Source organism: Petaurus breviceps, unplaced genomic scaffold (genome assembly GCF_028583685.1).
Source record: "Petaurus breviceps papuanus isolate PSGF00001 unplaced genomic scaffold, PetGlider_PUasm1.0 164, whole genome shotgun sequence".
Classification (NCBI taxonomy): Eukaryota; Metazoa; Chordata; class Mammalia; order Diprotodontia; family Petauridae; genus Petaurus; species Petaurus breviceps.
Window position 1 is genome coordinate 17,860,720 of NW_027185735.1, and position 16,905 is coordinate 17,877,624.

Genomic DNA, 16,905 nt, shown 5'->3' on the forward strand with positions numbered 1-16,905 from the left:
ACCAAGCCAATACAGGGGAATCTTTAATTGCCATTACTATCACAGGGACTATATAAGATAAACTACTTACAGTCAAATATAGGGAAATGAGACATGTGTCCCCTAGAACCCTATCATTATCAGGATTGTGAGACAAAAGATCCTTGCCCAAAATAAAATCAATAACTCAGAGGAAACAAGTCTGGGACATCTGGGCCTGTGGTTAAATATGAAGAGTCTGTACTTTCGCCTCCTATACTCCTTATCTTAGCTTAGCAAAAACTTCATCTTATGACCAGAGAAGTGAGGCAAGGGTCTTTGGTAATTTACTACAAATCTGTCTAGATTTTAAAATACTACCTGAGAAGTTTCCACCTGTCCCACTCACAGTTATTATAGAAAAATTCTAATTAAAAGATTGAGAATAACCTGTTATGTCTAGATGGTCTTAAGAGAAGAATGGAAAGAGAGAGAAAGAGGGGCAGCTAGGTAGTGCAGTGAATAGAGCACTGGTCCTGGAGTCAGGAGGACCTGGGTTCAAATCCAGCCTCAGGCATTTAACACACTGACTAGCTTTGTGACTTTGAGCAAGTCTCTTAACCCCAATTGTCCTCCAAAAAGCAAAAAGAGAGAGAGGAAGAGAGAGAGAGTGAGAGAGCGAGAGAGGGAGAGAGAGAGAGGGGAGAGAGAGAGAGAGAGAGAGAGAGAGAGAGAGAGAGAGAGAGAGAGAGAGAGAGAGGAATGCAGTGAGGAGGAGGGAAGGAAAGGAAGGCCAGGGAAAGTTATCTCACCATATCTCACCTAATTAGGGTGCTTAAGTGGAAAAACAAGGAGGAAGTAGAGGGGAACTGCTGATACTTCAGATTTAACATTCACTCTTGTTGTTTGTCCTTCATTCTCTAGGAGGACCAGTGACATCAGGAGGGTGATGTATTGACTTGCAAGTGCATTGGATTTAAATGAGACCAGGCTCTGCAGTGTTCAGCCTCACTATCTCCTCCAAAGTTATCTGAGTCTTGTGGCAAGAAATTGGTCAGGATGATTGGCAATGGCTCTGGATGAAGTGGGAGACCCTAGCCTTTTTAAGCTAAGGTTTTTCCCTGGTCTCAGTTTGTCTGAGACATCACCCATTCAGTGATTAAAGGTTAGGTAGAAATTGAGGCAAACCATGGCCTAGTTTAACTTCCTAAAAGATTCAGTATGAGGGGTGGCTAGGTGGTACAGTGAGTAAAGTGCTGGACCTGGAGTCAGGAGGACCAGCCTTTGGTTCCGGCCTCAGACACTACACCCACACAAAAAAACTAGTGGTGTAACCTTGGGCAAGTTACTTAACCCCAATTGTCCTCCTAAAGGCAAAAAAAAAAAAAAGATTCAATATGGGTGGGGAAGACCCTCAGAGTTTCTGGCCAGAACCTAAACAATTGCTATTTACATTCACTGTGAGCCATCCAAACCAAACAATGAACAAGTGAGGCTTGGGCTGGGAACTGTTTGTTATTGGCCAGTCTGTGAGTTCTAGGGTCTTGTGGGTTTAAAGGCATAGTTAAGTAGCTCCATTTGAATTCCAATGGATTTTTATCAAAGCCTGATTTACCTGATTCAAGAAATCATGAATTAAGTCTACATGAGGCAAAAGAGTTAATTGTCCTGGTTTAAAGAATAACAAAAACAAATGATGGTAGAATAAAGAAAGAAAGAAAAAAAATCTAGCCACCAAACCCCAACATATCTTGCACAATATAAGGGATGAAAACTGCATGTAAAGATATGACTCCCCCATGCAGACAGAGGGAGAAGATGGAAGGAAGAGAAGAGGGGGAGGAATACACATGGATAATATTGTTGTGTAAGAAATGATGAAGGTATTTTCAGAGAAAACTGGGAAGACTCCTGTGATCTGATGCAGAGTGAACAGAACTAAGAACAGTTCATAAAATGACAACGTGGTAAAAATGACAACTCTGAAGGAACTAGGAACTCCTATCAGCATAATGACCAATCACTGTTTTAAAGGACTAATGATGAAACATGCTACCCATCTCTTCATAAAGAGCTAAAGGACTGAGAGCAGAATGAGACTGATAGCCCCATCTCCTATCCCCACCCCTTACCTTGGAATTTTGTTTTAATTGACTACATTTTTGTAATGAGTTTTAGTTTTCTTTAGTTCTCGGTTGGGGTAAGAAGGCAGAGTTTTGTTAATTGAATATAATATGTAATTAAAAGAAAAAAAAAGGAAATGACTTGATCTGTATTTCTAATGACTCACAGTCTAGGTACACAGCAATTCATCTTTTTACTGGGTGCTACTGTTTGCATATTACTTGCCTTTTGTCACTTAATTTCAACTTCCCTTAACTGTTGCTTGGGTTCCTCTTCACCTATTTCTCCCTTCTCTTCCTCATCACCTACCCCCAGTATCTGTAGTCTTAGCTTTCACCTGGCTTACAGTGGGATTCCCATTAACAAATGATGAAAGGGAAATGTAACCCTTCCTGTTGTTTCTTCCTCACATGGTCTACATTCCCCTCCATGCCCTTTCCTACTGTTATTAAAACAGTCACTACTTTCATAGTTTTATGAGTGAATACTCAGAATAGCTCTAGTAATTGTCTTAAAATTCAGATGTGTCTTATTTTATTGGCTTTGTTTTTCTTCTGTGAAGCCTATGTAAGGAGGGAGGCAGAGGAGAGCTAGAGAGAGGGAGAAAGAGAGAACAGCTACATATTTTTATGCCTTGTTGTTTTCTTCTTTGTTAGTAGTGAATCACTCTTAAAAATCATTAAGGGATATTAAGAAACTTTGTTTTGTGATGACCTATGGAAAGAAGGCCATTGGTGATAATGGAAAGGGAGAACTATCTGATTAACTGCTAGGTTTTGAAGAAGAAAAAGGGAGTTAACTGGGAGTACAGAGAACTGTTTTATGTTAGTATAGGATTATATTTCTCGTACATAAATGGGTTGAATAGATCATTGTGGAGTGACCTGACAAGGAGCTATGAATTAGAAGAGGGATCTTAGAAATCTAACCTGGTTCAGTCCTGTCATTTTACAGTTGAAGAAGCTGAGATTCCATGGGAGCATACCTTTCTTCTTTGCCTTTGTTCCCTTCCTCCCATCCTTCTTAGTCCTTTTAGACCCCTTGGGACTGCAGAACTCAAAGAAAAACATGGATGCTTACTTAGAAGTCACCAATTCTGTTCCTTTCCTTGAGATGGAAGACAACTAGATGTCTTAATGTTCTCCAGGTTTTACCAATCTGCCTTACTTCTTCTGCATCTTCTAGAGCAGCCTGCTGATAGATCCTAGGGATCCCTGGGCATTGCCATTTGTCTTGTCACTAAACTCTTAGGACTTCAGGCGTTTTTTATTTTTTCATTTTGACAAACATTTATTATGATTAAATAAACATTCCAGAAAAAGTTACCTACTTTCTGAAAAATCTCTAGAGAAAAAAAAAAACCTTGCATATCTTCTCTTAGAAGGCATATCTTACAATAATTTTAGAAAGATCTTTAATATCCTGCAAATTAAGCTCATTATCTTTTGTTTAGGTTTTGATAGAAATGATGCAATATCCTTCATGGATTTAAAACCCTTTAATCTCACTTCTTTCTTCCAATACGTAATCGACCCTCATTTTCTTTAGTTATTTCCTCATAAAAACCTGTTTCCTAATATTTTGATCATTTTCGGTGCTCACAAAGTTCTTACAGAAGTTGAAGAACAGACCCGAAACTAAAACACTATGTTGGGAATGGTCTATACATAGGCATATATCATATAGTTCATTAGGGTATGCACCCAGAGAATTTTCCATATTTTATTTATCTATTATAAGAAAATATATTATAATATTTATATAGTTTAGGGGAATAATTTTATGGTATACTTAATCATAAAAGCCATTGTTTTAATTCATCCACTAAATTGAATCTTCACCAAACAATTTGTAAAATTAACAAGTTTATCTCATATTTCATCTAAGCCAGAATGACCACAGTTCAGGTCTCATCTCTGACATATACTGGCTGATTTGGGCAAGTCATTAAACCTCTAAATCCTCTAAGTAACTCTGTTAAAATTCTAAGTTGCAGAAGTGCCAGCCTCCATGGGTCACAAGTAGAGGAATTTTCCTTTTCAGAGAGTTCCCTATACCAATGAAATTCCAGATCAGGTACTTCTCCTTCTCCCTCATATCTATGCTTAGAAGAACATAAATTTAAAATGAGACACAAATAACAGTATTGTTTTGAGACATTAGGGTATTCTTGAGCAAACTTTGTTCTCATGCCTACATAATAGACTAGATGTGTAGGATCTAAGAATAATAATATTATTTCATCTTATAGTGCTATTAATTATATAAAGCATCAATCAACTGGAATTTGGGGAACATAAGGGGTTTGGTTAATGGGATTTTCTTTCAATGAGGTACAGCTTTTATAAATATAAATACACATTCACAAACACTATGAGACAAAAAATGATATTTGGTAACAAATATAGGGATGTCTTCTATAAACAAGAACAGTTCACAAATTCCTTAATGAAAAATGATGGATTTTGTTCTTAGAAACTGAAAGTAAAGGAATAAATTATGGTAGTATTTACTTAAGGAAAAAAAATGACAGCTACAAGTTGTATAAAAAACAAAAATGCAGCAGAATCAGTAAATGTTATGCCTCACAGGACTTTCATAAGTAGAACATTAAGTGGAGTTTTCCTTCTGATTAAATGGCATAGTTTGCATTAAGTTCAGTGATAACTTTTTCCATTTGGGAAAAGAAGAGGTGATGAAATGAATCTTTTTTTTTTTTTTAGCAAGTCTTTTTAATACACATTTGTTTTTAAAACTTTGAGTTATAGGTTTTTTCCTTTCTTCCCTCCTCAAACACCCCACTGGGAAGATAAGCAATTCAATATAGGTTGTATATGTGTAGTTATGCAAAACATTTCCATAGTAGGTATATTGCGAAACTATATTTCCCTCCATCCTATCCTACCCCTCACTTATTTTATTTTCTCCTTTGATGCTGTTCCTTTTTAAAGGTATTTGCTTCTAACTACCCTCTCCCCCAGTCTGCCTTTCCTTCTATCATCCCCCCTCTCATCCCCTTCCCCTCTATTTTCCTGTAGGGTAAAATACCCAATTCCTCCCTTAAGCCAAATTCAGTGAGAGTAAGGTTGTCCCATTCCCTTTTACCTTGCTGCTTTTCCCCTCCATTGTAACAGTTTTCTCTTGCCTCTTTTAGATTTTTCTTTATGCTTTTTGGAGGGGGGAAGGTAGAGCAATTGGGGTTAAGTGACATGCCCAAGGTCAGAAGGCTAGTTTTGTGTTAGGTGTCTGAGGTCGGATTTGAACTCAGGTCCTCCTGACTCGAGGGCCGGTGCTCTATTCACTGTGCCACCTAGCCGCCCCCTCTTGCCTCTTTTTTATGAGATAATTTACCCTAATTTATCTCTCCCTTTCTCTTTCTCCCAATATATTCCTCTCTTACCTCTTAATTTTATTTTTTAGATATCATCCCTTCATATTCAACTTGTCCTGTGCCCTCTGTCTATGTATACATATCTTTTAAGTACCATCCTCCTATTAAATTGGTCCTGTGCCCTCTTTCTATGTATACCTGTAAACATATATACACACATTCACATATGTATTCATACGCCCATATACCCTCCGATAGAGCCATATATATTTCTATTCCCTTCAACTATTTTCATACTGAGAAAAGTTTCATCAGTTACAATTATCATTTTTCCATGTAGGAATGTTAATAGTTCAACTTTGATGAGTGGCTTATGATTTCTTTTCCTGTTTACCTTCTCAAGCTTCTCTTGCTTCTTGTATCTGTATGTCAAATTTTCTATTCAACTCTTGTTTTTTCATCAAGAATGCTTGAAAGTCCTTTATTCCACTGAATGACCGTATTTTCCCCTGAAACATGATGCTCAGTTTTGCTGGGTAGGTGACTCTTGGTTTTAATCCCAGTTCCTTTGACCTCGGAATATCATATTCCAAGCCCTTCTATCCCTCAGTGTAGAAGTTGCCAGATCCTGTGTTATCTTGATTGTGTTTCCACAATATTCAAATTGTTTTTTCCTGGCTGCTTGTAATATTTTCACCTTGATCTGGGAATTCCAGAACCTGGCTATAATATTACCAGGAGTTTTCTTTATGGGATCTTTTTCAGGAGGTGATCAGTGGATTCTTTCGACCTCTATTTTTCCTTCTGGTTTTAGAACATTAGGGCACTTTTCCTTGAGAATTTCTTGGAGGATGATTTCTAGGTTCTTTTCTTGATCATGGCTTTCAGGTAGTCCAGTCATTTTAAAATTATCTCTCCTCGATCTCTTTTCCAGGTCAGTGGTTTTTCCCATGAGATATTTCATATTGCCTTCTATTCTTTCATTTGTTTGGATCTGTTTAGCAGCATCTTGATTTCTCTTAATGGCACTAGCTTCCCTTTGCTCCATTCTAAATCTGGGGAATGATTCTCCTCAATGAACTTTTGAGATTCCTTTTCCATTTGGCAAATTCGCAGTTCATATTTTTCTTGAGAGCTTTTTTCCTTCTTTTTGGAGGGGGAAGATAGGGCAGTTGGGGTTAAATGACTTGCCCAAGGTCACACGGCTAGTTTTTTGTGTTAAGTATCTGAGGCCCAATTTGAACTCAGGTCCTCCTGACTCCAGGGCTGGTGTTCTATTCATTGGGCCACCTAACCACCCCTTCTTGGGAGCTTTTTATGCAAGAGTTCTGACTTTGTTGTCTTCCTCCCGTTCCATGCTTTGATCCTTTTTGTCTTGGAAAAAGGAATCTATAGTAGAATTCGGTTTCCTATGCTTGTTTAAGTTGCCAGTCAGTTACTTGACTTTTCAACTCTTTGCCATGGTAGAACTCTGCTTTCAGAATGGAGAGAGCTTTGTCCCAAATCACTGCAGTTTTCAGAGCTGCCAGGGCAGTTAGGAGGGCACTCTCTCTGCAGCTCCCCCAGGCTCTTGAACCTGGCCACTTACCCTAGGACCTCCATCTAAGACTTGGATCCAGATCCAAGCAGGTTAAAGCAAAAGCAATTACCTCTGAATGGTTGCTTGGTCCCCCTACAATTTGCAGTCCAGGAGCTTCTGAGTCAGCCACACGACGCAGCCTCAGCACCTCCACTGCTTCTCACCCTGTGGTCAGTGGCTGGACTGAGCTCTTCCTTCTATCCCTGTTCCAACAGAGTTCAACAGTGACCTTTTGCTTTCTCTTTGATGTTTATAGATTGAGAAGTCTGGAAACTGCCACAGCTGCTGGTGCTTCACTCTCCTGAAGTGTTCTCTGGCCACTGGTGGTTGGGGCTGCCCTGGGGCCAAACCCACATGGCTTATGCAGGGCTGGGCTTGGCTCCTGGCTTGGCGCAATAGCCCCTTCTTGCCAGCCTGCTGGGCTGCCTTCAGCAGGAGATTTGTTTCTCTCTGTCACTTTGTGGGTTTTATAGCTCTAAAATTTGTTTAGGGTCATTTTTTTACATGTATTAGAGGAGGTGGAAGCTGGAGCCATGGGGAAATCCTGTTTCTAATCAGCCACATTGGCTCCGCCCTGACTTCAGGCCATTTCATCTGCATTGCAGCTGAACTCTCTTATATATTGTTTTCTCCTTAGCTAGTGTCTATGCTCTTTGAGAAGACAATTTTTTTACTTTAATATTTGTATCTATAGCGCTTTGTACATTTATCAAGCACACCTCATAAATGCCTTTTCATTCATTCATTTGTTCATTTATGCAGATAATTTAAATGTGTGGGATCGAAGACTCATAGATTAGAACTGGAAGAGAACTGCAGAGGCCAGTCTAGCCTAACTTCCTCATTTTACAGATGAAGAAAATGAAGTTCAATGTAACCTTTATGAAGTTCAAAAAATTACTAATAGAAGGAGCACTGGGATTTAAATAAGGTCTCTGATTACAAATCCAGTTCTCTTTGTTCCATGCCACAGTGCTTCTATAGAATGTTTTTTTTATGCTGTTCTAAACCACATACTTAAAACTGAAATTTTCAGTGTGTATATATAGTAAGAGATAATATATGTGCTTACATAGATAATATTAGTCGTATATCGAACAAAACATTTGACATTATTTTTGACAACAACTTGAATAGTTGTGGGACAGAAGGAAGAAAATCTTAGGTGTACCTCTGAAGTTCCAGAGATAAGAGATATATTTATTTGTATTCCTGTGTATTTCAGAGACCCCTACATTGAGCACAAATTAATAGAACATTTTTGAGGCTTTTGTTTATTTTTTGGATCAGTGTAGTCTTTTCATATTACCTGCAATTATAAGCTAGTACATAAAAAATTTATCTTATGTTATTCATAAGAGAGCTGTAACTTTTCAGAAAACCTCTGGCTCACTAAATTTCTGCGTCAAAGGCAATGTCAAGAATTGAATCAAGTGCTATTTAGAGAATGGGCAGGGTTGATTCTTGGCAGCAGTGTCCTGAAACACCTTGCTGAAATTCTTTTCATAGATTTAGAATGGGAAAAGACCTAAAGATCAGCTAGTCTCTACCTGATTTTACAGTAAGAAAACAAAAACAGATCAATAAAGGTTACTTAGACCACATAGATAATAAATGGCAGATCTAGGATTAGATGCTAAATCTTTCACCTCCATGACCTATATTCTTTCAATGTACCTTTTTATCTCTAAGGTAAAGGGAAGAAGGAAAGAATAAGGGATAGCCTATGCTCACATAGTGAAGAATGAGAAGCCAAAAGAGATTGTGAGCAAAGTTATGTATAATTGAACAAACTTTTATCGTTTGCAGGGTTAGGTTATAGGTATGCAAATAACCATAACTGTGACACAAGAAATAATTGTGATGCAGTGGAGAATGTAGTAAGTGCAAAGGAATGTCCAGGGAATTTGTTGTGAGAAATTTGAAGAGGACTATATTGCCTCTATAGAGGATGGTTAAGTAACAGCAAGCAGAAAGGAGAGGGGAAAGATAGAGTAAAAACAGCAGTCAGAAAACAGTCAAGTGAAGTGACCTGGGTTGGAGGGAAGGTAAGTCTTCAACTTCTGTAAGAAACTTGTGATATTGGGACATTTTACTCCAGAAATCATAGCCAGGGCAATCATTGTTTTGCTTTCCTCAGGAATAACATTAACAGAGGGAGGATAAGAGGAAGAGATAATGGGATTAAAAAAAATAATAATTTTGGGATATTTGTTGATACTATACAAAAGTTTAATTGTCTAGATGTCTATTTTGAATTTGAATTTGTTTTTTTTTACTTTACTACTAACATTTTTTTTTATTATTTTGCATTTTCATCAGAAAATAGTTACACTTGGAAGAGATTAAAAGGAAATGCAAGTTATTTTTATAATTATGTTTATCCTGATAGGGTTAAAAGATAGTAAGAATTTACTGTGATTTTATTTTCTTGCTTTTTGGAGTCTGTTTGAATAGAGAATTTCATACTCAACCAAATGAAGCCTGAAGAAATCAGTATAGAACTGCAATATGAAAATTCCTTAGAACTCAAAATTTCCAATATTCCTGATTGTGGTTCACAGTGCCAAGGCTGCTGGCAGCCAGTGTTGCAGTCATGCAGTTTATATGTAGTTCATTTTTGATTCCACTCTAGATTTTCCATGGATAGTCATGGGATAATTTGAAAATAAGTGTAGTTTAATTATGGTTTGAGCCCTCACCCTGGTGTAAAACTGGGTACTTCTAAATTTGGATTTATATACTCATTTATGAACATGCTAAGAAAAAAAGCTAGGCATACCACAGAGTAGGAGTAGTAAAACACATTTAATTGGAACAGAAAAAGAAATGAAACAAACATTCTCAGCAACCATTCCCTAGATGAATACATTCCCATTTTCTTCTACATGGCATAGTCTAGAGAGGGAAATTTCCTTTATCCGTATTACTGCCTGCAAACTAAGGGATAAAAAGCATAATATCTTGGCAGCCATGAACCCTGTCACTTACAGTTCTTGGCTGTCATTCTGTTCCAGATGCAGCTATCACCTTGTTGGAGCCAGCAGGTTCCCTAGTAGTCAATACATGTTTCTGTTCCATTTCAGAATGGAATGGCAACTCTGTTTCTTCACTGTTGGCAACTCTGGATTCCCCAGATGCCATATTTTATCCTCTTTCTCCATTCAGCCCTCCCCTTGAATTTTCTTCCTCTTCCTGCAATATCCATCTCTTTTTCTCTAGTCAAGTATTTCCTTCTCTGAGGTACCAGTTTTTGAAGAAATGAAGTCTTGATATTATGCTCTGTATCATCAGCTAGGCACACTGGAAATGTTGACTTTACAGATAACTCTCATTTACAGAGGTGCCAGTCTCTTGCTAAAAAACCTTGTAGTGTGAGGGACTTCATACAATTATGATATAGCAAAGCAGTGTAGAGTGTTATAAGAGACCTTACTGCTCTGGTAGTTGGGAGATTTGTTCTAGTCTTGCCACTAGTAAGCTATTTGATTCACGAGTCATTTAACCAATCAATATCTGTTTTTTAATCTGCTAAGTGGGAATGAAGTTTCCTGTTCTGTCTACTTCATGGGGCATTGTGATCATAAGTAAAATAATACATGTGGAATTGCTTTGAAAACTTACTAGGTTCATCAATAAGAGAAATGCCATAGATTTTAGCAAAACATTGAACAAAGTCCATTTTGATATCCTAGTGTACAAGGAGAAAGATTTATTGGTAGTTCAGTTAGGTAAATTTAAAACTCATTGAACATTTGGATTCAAAGTATTGATTAATGGATGGATGTCAGCCTAATAGGAGATCTTTAATGGTACATGTCCTTTTCTGTTCAGTATTTTTATCAGTGATTTGTTAGAGACACAAATGACATACTTATAACATTTCCAAACAGCAAAGGTAACAAAAAATGAAAATGCTATTGGAGGGGCTGTGAAAGACACTAACATTCTTCTCCTATGTATACTTCTTAATTTCTGGACTTTAATATCATGTTTCAACTTCAGTCTCACTCTGAAGCCTGGGGCCTTCCTACATGCTAGGACCTCTTCACTCTGGAACATCTAACCAACTACCCACACCCCCATCCCAGTGGACTCCTTAACCTAGAATATCAATTCCTGGGGTCTCTTCAGATTTGAACATCCATCTAGCCATCCATCCACCTACCCACTCCATAAGTCTTCTTATCCTGGAACATCCTTTGACCCATGCTCATTGTGTCTTTTGACGAGTTCTTCCTGGGGCTTCTGTTTTGGAGGATGATCCAGACTAACTAGCCTTCATTCCCCTCATAGCTATACTTTGGATTTTTCTGACTACAGTGCTGTGCCTTCATCATCCTATCTCCTTCATCTCCTCTTAACCTTTTCAGCTACTTTTTCTGTTTGGTCTTCCCTCATTAGAATGTAGGCTACTCAGTGGCAGGGACTATCTTTCTTTTCATTTGTATTTGTATGTGCAGTGGTTAGCACATTTAGCACATAGTAATCACTGCTTGTTGAATTTCTACCTGCTTACCTGTAAATTTGTTTAGCCATTTTGGAAAGCAATTTGGGGTTAGGCTAAAAATGTTGTTAAACTATTTATACCCTCTGATGCAGAGATAAGCATATGCTTCGCAAAAATTAGAGAAAGGTCCTAAATTGCAAAATATTAAGCATGTGTGTGTTTTGACAAAGAATTAGAAACGCAGTTAGATGCCTTTCATTTGAAGAATGGCTAAAAAAAAATTGTCATATGTAAAGCTAAAGAGTCTTTTCATACTTTAAAAACCAAATATGAAGAATTCAGAGAAACATTTCATACACACACATACATACATATATACATACTAATGTATAGTGAAATAGATAGAATCAGGAAAAGAGTACAGTATTATAGCAATGTAAATAAGAAAGAACCAATTCAAACTAAAATTATTTGATTATAATGACCAAGTTTGACTCCAGAGAACAGATGATAAAGCACTCCTCTCTCCCTTTATTTTGGAGTGGTAGATTATGGGTATGGAATATTGCCTATACTGTCAAATGTGGTCAGGATACTGACTGGTTTATTAGCTCTTTTATTTTTTTTTTTTAAATCTTTGTTATAGGGAAAAGCTCTTTGGTTAGAGAAAGGGGAAGAATATACTTGAAAATAAAATTTCCAGAAGCACAAAGGTGGGATAGATAATGTACACAGAATTGGATCCAAAAAAGTGATGACAGCTGAGACTAATATCTAATAGGATGAATTTTAATAGGGATAAATATAAAGTTCTATGATTTAAGTACAAAAAAATAACTCTATAATTATAGGATAAGGAGAGACCTGGCTAGATAGTTGTTCCTGTGAAAAAGACCTGAAGGATTTTAGTGGAATGTGAGCTTTATATGAACCAGCAGTGTCATGGGACAGGTTAAACTGCTCATGTGATTCAGGGGAGAGGCGTGAAAAGGGAACTTGGAGAAGAAAGGTTAAGAGAATGAAATTTTATGTTTCTGATTGTAGCTGCATTTCTTAGAATCTTTGCTTCCTGGAAAAAAGTAGCAAATTACCCAGAAAATCTCTTCACCCCTTTCACCCTCCTTCCCTGCCACTGCCCTTGTTGATAAAAACATTTTTTTGACTGAATTTGTGATTTCATTGCTATAAGTAGCTCCTAGGGAGGAAACTCCCTCTACTCTTGAGATTGACACCTGCTCTGCAACTGGTACTCTTAGAAAGTAACCCAGAGCACTATCAGGTTAAATGATAGCCCAGGGTCACATAGCTATAATGTGTTAGAGGCAGAAATTGAACCTAGGTCTATAAGACTCCAAAGCCAGTTTTCTGTTGCATCAGGCTTCCTCTAACTGTGAATATAATGTTGGCTTAAGAAAAGGAAGGTTGGAGAAAAATATGTAAGCAAATGTTATTAATAGGAGGGAAATGATTTTAAAATTTCTGATTTTAAATGATGGCTTATGATCAAGTAACTTTTTATTTAAAAAATCTCTAAAATACTAGTCACTGCCTACCTGGAACACAGAAGTTATATTTTTACTTTCCTTTTAAAATGTGCTGACATCAATAACAACAAAAAGTATGCCAAAAAGACAAAAAAATTATCATATTTTATGTTTTTTCCCCATTTCAACAAATTATTTATTAGGTACATATTCTGTGCAAGGCACTATAGTAGGCATTATTGAGGAAGCAACAATAAACATGCTGTGAGGTATATCTCAGTATTTATTTGGAGAGTGATATGTATGTTTGTTCCTTTTACAAAACACCTGCACCAACTGGTTCCTAATCTTTTCCTGATGTGGAGTAATAGAATATTTTATGGCAGGAAAGTAGCCAAGAGTTCTCCAGATTTCTTACAAATGAGAAAACTGAGGCATAAACTGCTTTTGATTTTTTTTCCCTAAGGCTTAATATCAGTTGGGTATGTGAGAAGATATATATCCTTCTGATATTGTCATCATTGACTTGGGGGTGGGGTGGGGAATGAGTGCAGCTATTGGTTCCATTGTTCTTTTGGAATCTCCATAAACTATAAATAGGGAGTAGGGAGGCTTGGCTTGGTCAGACAGCTTGGTAATCAGATAAGGCTTTGATGTTTGGTAAAGTCAATAGAAGAAAGATAGAAAAGATCTGGAAATATTTTTGTTAAAAAAAAAAAAACCTAACCTTTTTACCAACAAGAATTATGGATCCACTGAATTTTGAATCTAATGCCACAGTCATACTTATGGAATTGGTACTGAAGAAAACAAAGATAGGAAAAACAACTGAACTAGACCAAATATATCCAGAGAGTCCATAGTAGAGATGACACAATCTTGACAGCATTAAGGGGTTAATTTTTAAGGTTTCTGAATGAAGGAAAACACCAAAGGTGTGGGGAAAAAATTCTCAGATTCATTATCACAGAAAGGCAATCAATATCAATTCTCATATTCTTCCTCCTTTCTTATCTATATAGTTTTAATGAAACCAGTCTTTACACTTAGCCAGGGAATGCATTGTTGATGAAGGTATTAGGAAAACCCAGACTTTTTGCAATGTGCTATGACTTTGATATCACTAAATATGTTGAAAGATGTAGAGAATACAAGATGCTACTGTGCTTATTGCTTTTGAATTAAAAAACAAAAACAAAAAACATTTGGCAGAGCCTCCCATATCCTTTTTTTTATTATTAATTTATTTGTTTACTTTTAGTTTATAAGATTCAGTTCCACAATCCATTGAGTTTCAAATTTTTTCTCCTCCCTCTCCTCCCCCCCCCACCCCCATGGTGGCATGCAATTGAATATAGGATCTGCAAACACCTTCCCATTAAACATTAATCAGGTTGTAAAGAAGGATTATAATTGATGGAATGAACATTGTGAAAGAAGAAACAAAACAAAACAAGAAAAAGAAAGGGAGATAGTAGCTTGCTTCAATCTGCATTCAAACTCTGTAGTTCCTTCTCTGGATGTAGGCATCTCTTTCCATCATGAGTCTTTTGGAGATATCTTATAACCTTGCATTGCTGCGAAGAGCCCAGTCTATCAAAGTTGGTCATCACACATATGTTGTGTCTGTAATTATGTACAAATTCCTCCTGGTTCTGCTCTTCTCACTCAACATCAGTTTGTATAAGTCCAGGTTATTATTAAGTCCATCTGCTCCTCATTTCTTATAGCACAACAGTATTCCATTATATTCATATACCACAACTTGTTTAGCCATTCCCCAGCTGATGGGTATCCCCTTGATTTCCAATTCTTTGCCACCACAAAAAGAGCTGCTATAAATATTTTTGTACATACGGGACTTCTACAATCTCTTTGGGATACAACCCTAGAAATGGTATTGCTGGGTCGAAGGGTGTATGCGTTTATTTATAGCCCTTTGGGCATAGTTCCAGATTGCTCTCCAGAATGGTTGAATCATTTCACAAGTCCACCAACAATGCATCAGTGTTCCAATTTTTCCATATCCTCTCCAGCATTTATCATTTTCCTGTTTTGGGTCAATTCCTTTTCATAAATGTTTTTGTACATATTGGTCCTTTTCTTCTTTCTTTGATCTTTTTGGAGCTATAGACTCTGTGTCAAAGGTTATACATGTTATAATGGCTTCTAGGGATTGCTTTCCAGTGCCTATGCCACCAATAGTAGATCTAATGGACCTATTTTCCCACAACCCCTCTAGCATCTGTCATTTCCCTGTTTGATTTTGTAAACCGTACCAATCTGAAGCGTGTGAGTAACTAAAATTTGCATTACTCTACTAATAGTGATATGTATTATTTTTCCTATGACTATCAATATCTTGGATTTCCCCCCCTGAAAACTGCCTATTTATATCCTTTGGCCAAAGAACTTGGGAATGGGTTTGAGTTTCTTAAATCTGAATTTCTATGTGTCTAAGTAATGAGACTTTAATTTAAAAAAAAAAAAAACTTGCCCCAAAGATTTTTTGCCCAATTTACTGCTTCCATTCTAATTTAGTTGTACTGGTTTTCTTTGTAAAAAGAAAATAACTTTGGGGCAGTGTAGCAGCAAGCACCCCAAGTGCGTCCTCAGGGTTTGCTGCCCATACAGGTTCTTGGATCTGCTTTGTTAAAGGAAAGCAACTCAAAATGGGTTAACAAGCTTACTTTAATCAGTCAGACATATATAGTTTACCTTGTTCAGGGGAAAGAGGTCAGCACCCCGAACTTCAAAGCATACAGGCAGAATTATCAAGACAGAAACAGATCAAGTAGACAGATTTCCAAACTGTCCAACCATTACATCCATACCAAATCAGCATCTGGGTTTTTCAAAGCCGGGGGACTCTCAACAACGGCTTCCCAGAATTCAGATTAAATCACAGAACACTTCTCAAAGTGAGTCCCCCCTCCCATATCCTTATATAGACTCTCCTCCAACAATTTATCTCCCATGCATCTATCAGTTGTATAAGAATCCTTGAAAGACACAACAACAGAGATAATCTCATTTAATTGTCCTCTAATCATTAATGTCAATTACTCTAATAGATCCATGATCTCATTGATTTGGAATTGCCCTCTAATGACTCAAATCATAGCCTTTCCATAGCTTCTCCATACTTTGTGACTCCTGTCCATGTTGTCCCCTAATTTTGTCACAGGGGATCCACCCAATGTAATATAGACCTTTTTTGCTTTTGGTTAATCTCACAGAGGTAACAGTGGAGCTCTCTGTACCTGCCATCTCTTACTCTCTTCATGGGAGTAGCTTTCCTCCTTTTCTTATCATACAATTCCTTAATAGTATATTTTACTCCTTTTCTTTGGAGTTCTTGTTGTCACAGCCTACTCATACTGATCATGCTCACTGCATCATTGGTTATATATATAATGTAGCCTGTTCATACTGACCATGCACATGGTCTTCTGATAGTAGTTTTTATTTTTTTTGAGATTTATATTCCTGTTTTTGGAGGGGGAGGCTATATAGCATTACCAGTAGAATGTTGATATTAAAAAGATGGGCCTTTGCTCTCATGGGAAAATGGGAGTCACTAAAGGAGCTTTTGCCATTTCCTAAAGACTATTAATTGTAAAGACTATACTTCTCTTGTTCAGTTCTGGGATCAGCTTATTGTCCATGTGTGCTACTTTTCCCAGATATACATACAGATTGACAAATCCCATAGTCCGTCTATCTAGATGTATGTTGTAATCTGAACAGTTCTTAATCCATTTGGTCTCTCTTATGTGAATAGTTGTGCCAAACTCCTTTTAGTTATTACATATTTCTTCCAGGAGCTCTTCAGTGTTCTAGTTTGATGTTGAAAACAGAAACATCTGAACAACCGTATCTCAGAAAATAAATTCCTCTTCAACCTGGACTTCAGTATGGACCTTCATCAGAGTTTTAACAAACAGCTTTGGCAAGCATACATATCTCCATTTTATGC

General features: G+C 37.2%; 1 protein-coding gene across 4 annotated transcripts in view; it reads left to right on the forward strand.

Moving 5' to 3' along the window:
* LOC138156902 (gephyrin-like) overlaps window positions 1-16,905 on the forward strand; it is a 472,574-nt gene that overhangs the window by 77,578 nt on the left and 378,091 nt on the right. The gene's annotated exons all lie outside the window — the stretch shown is intronic.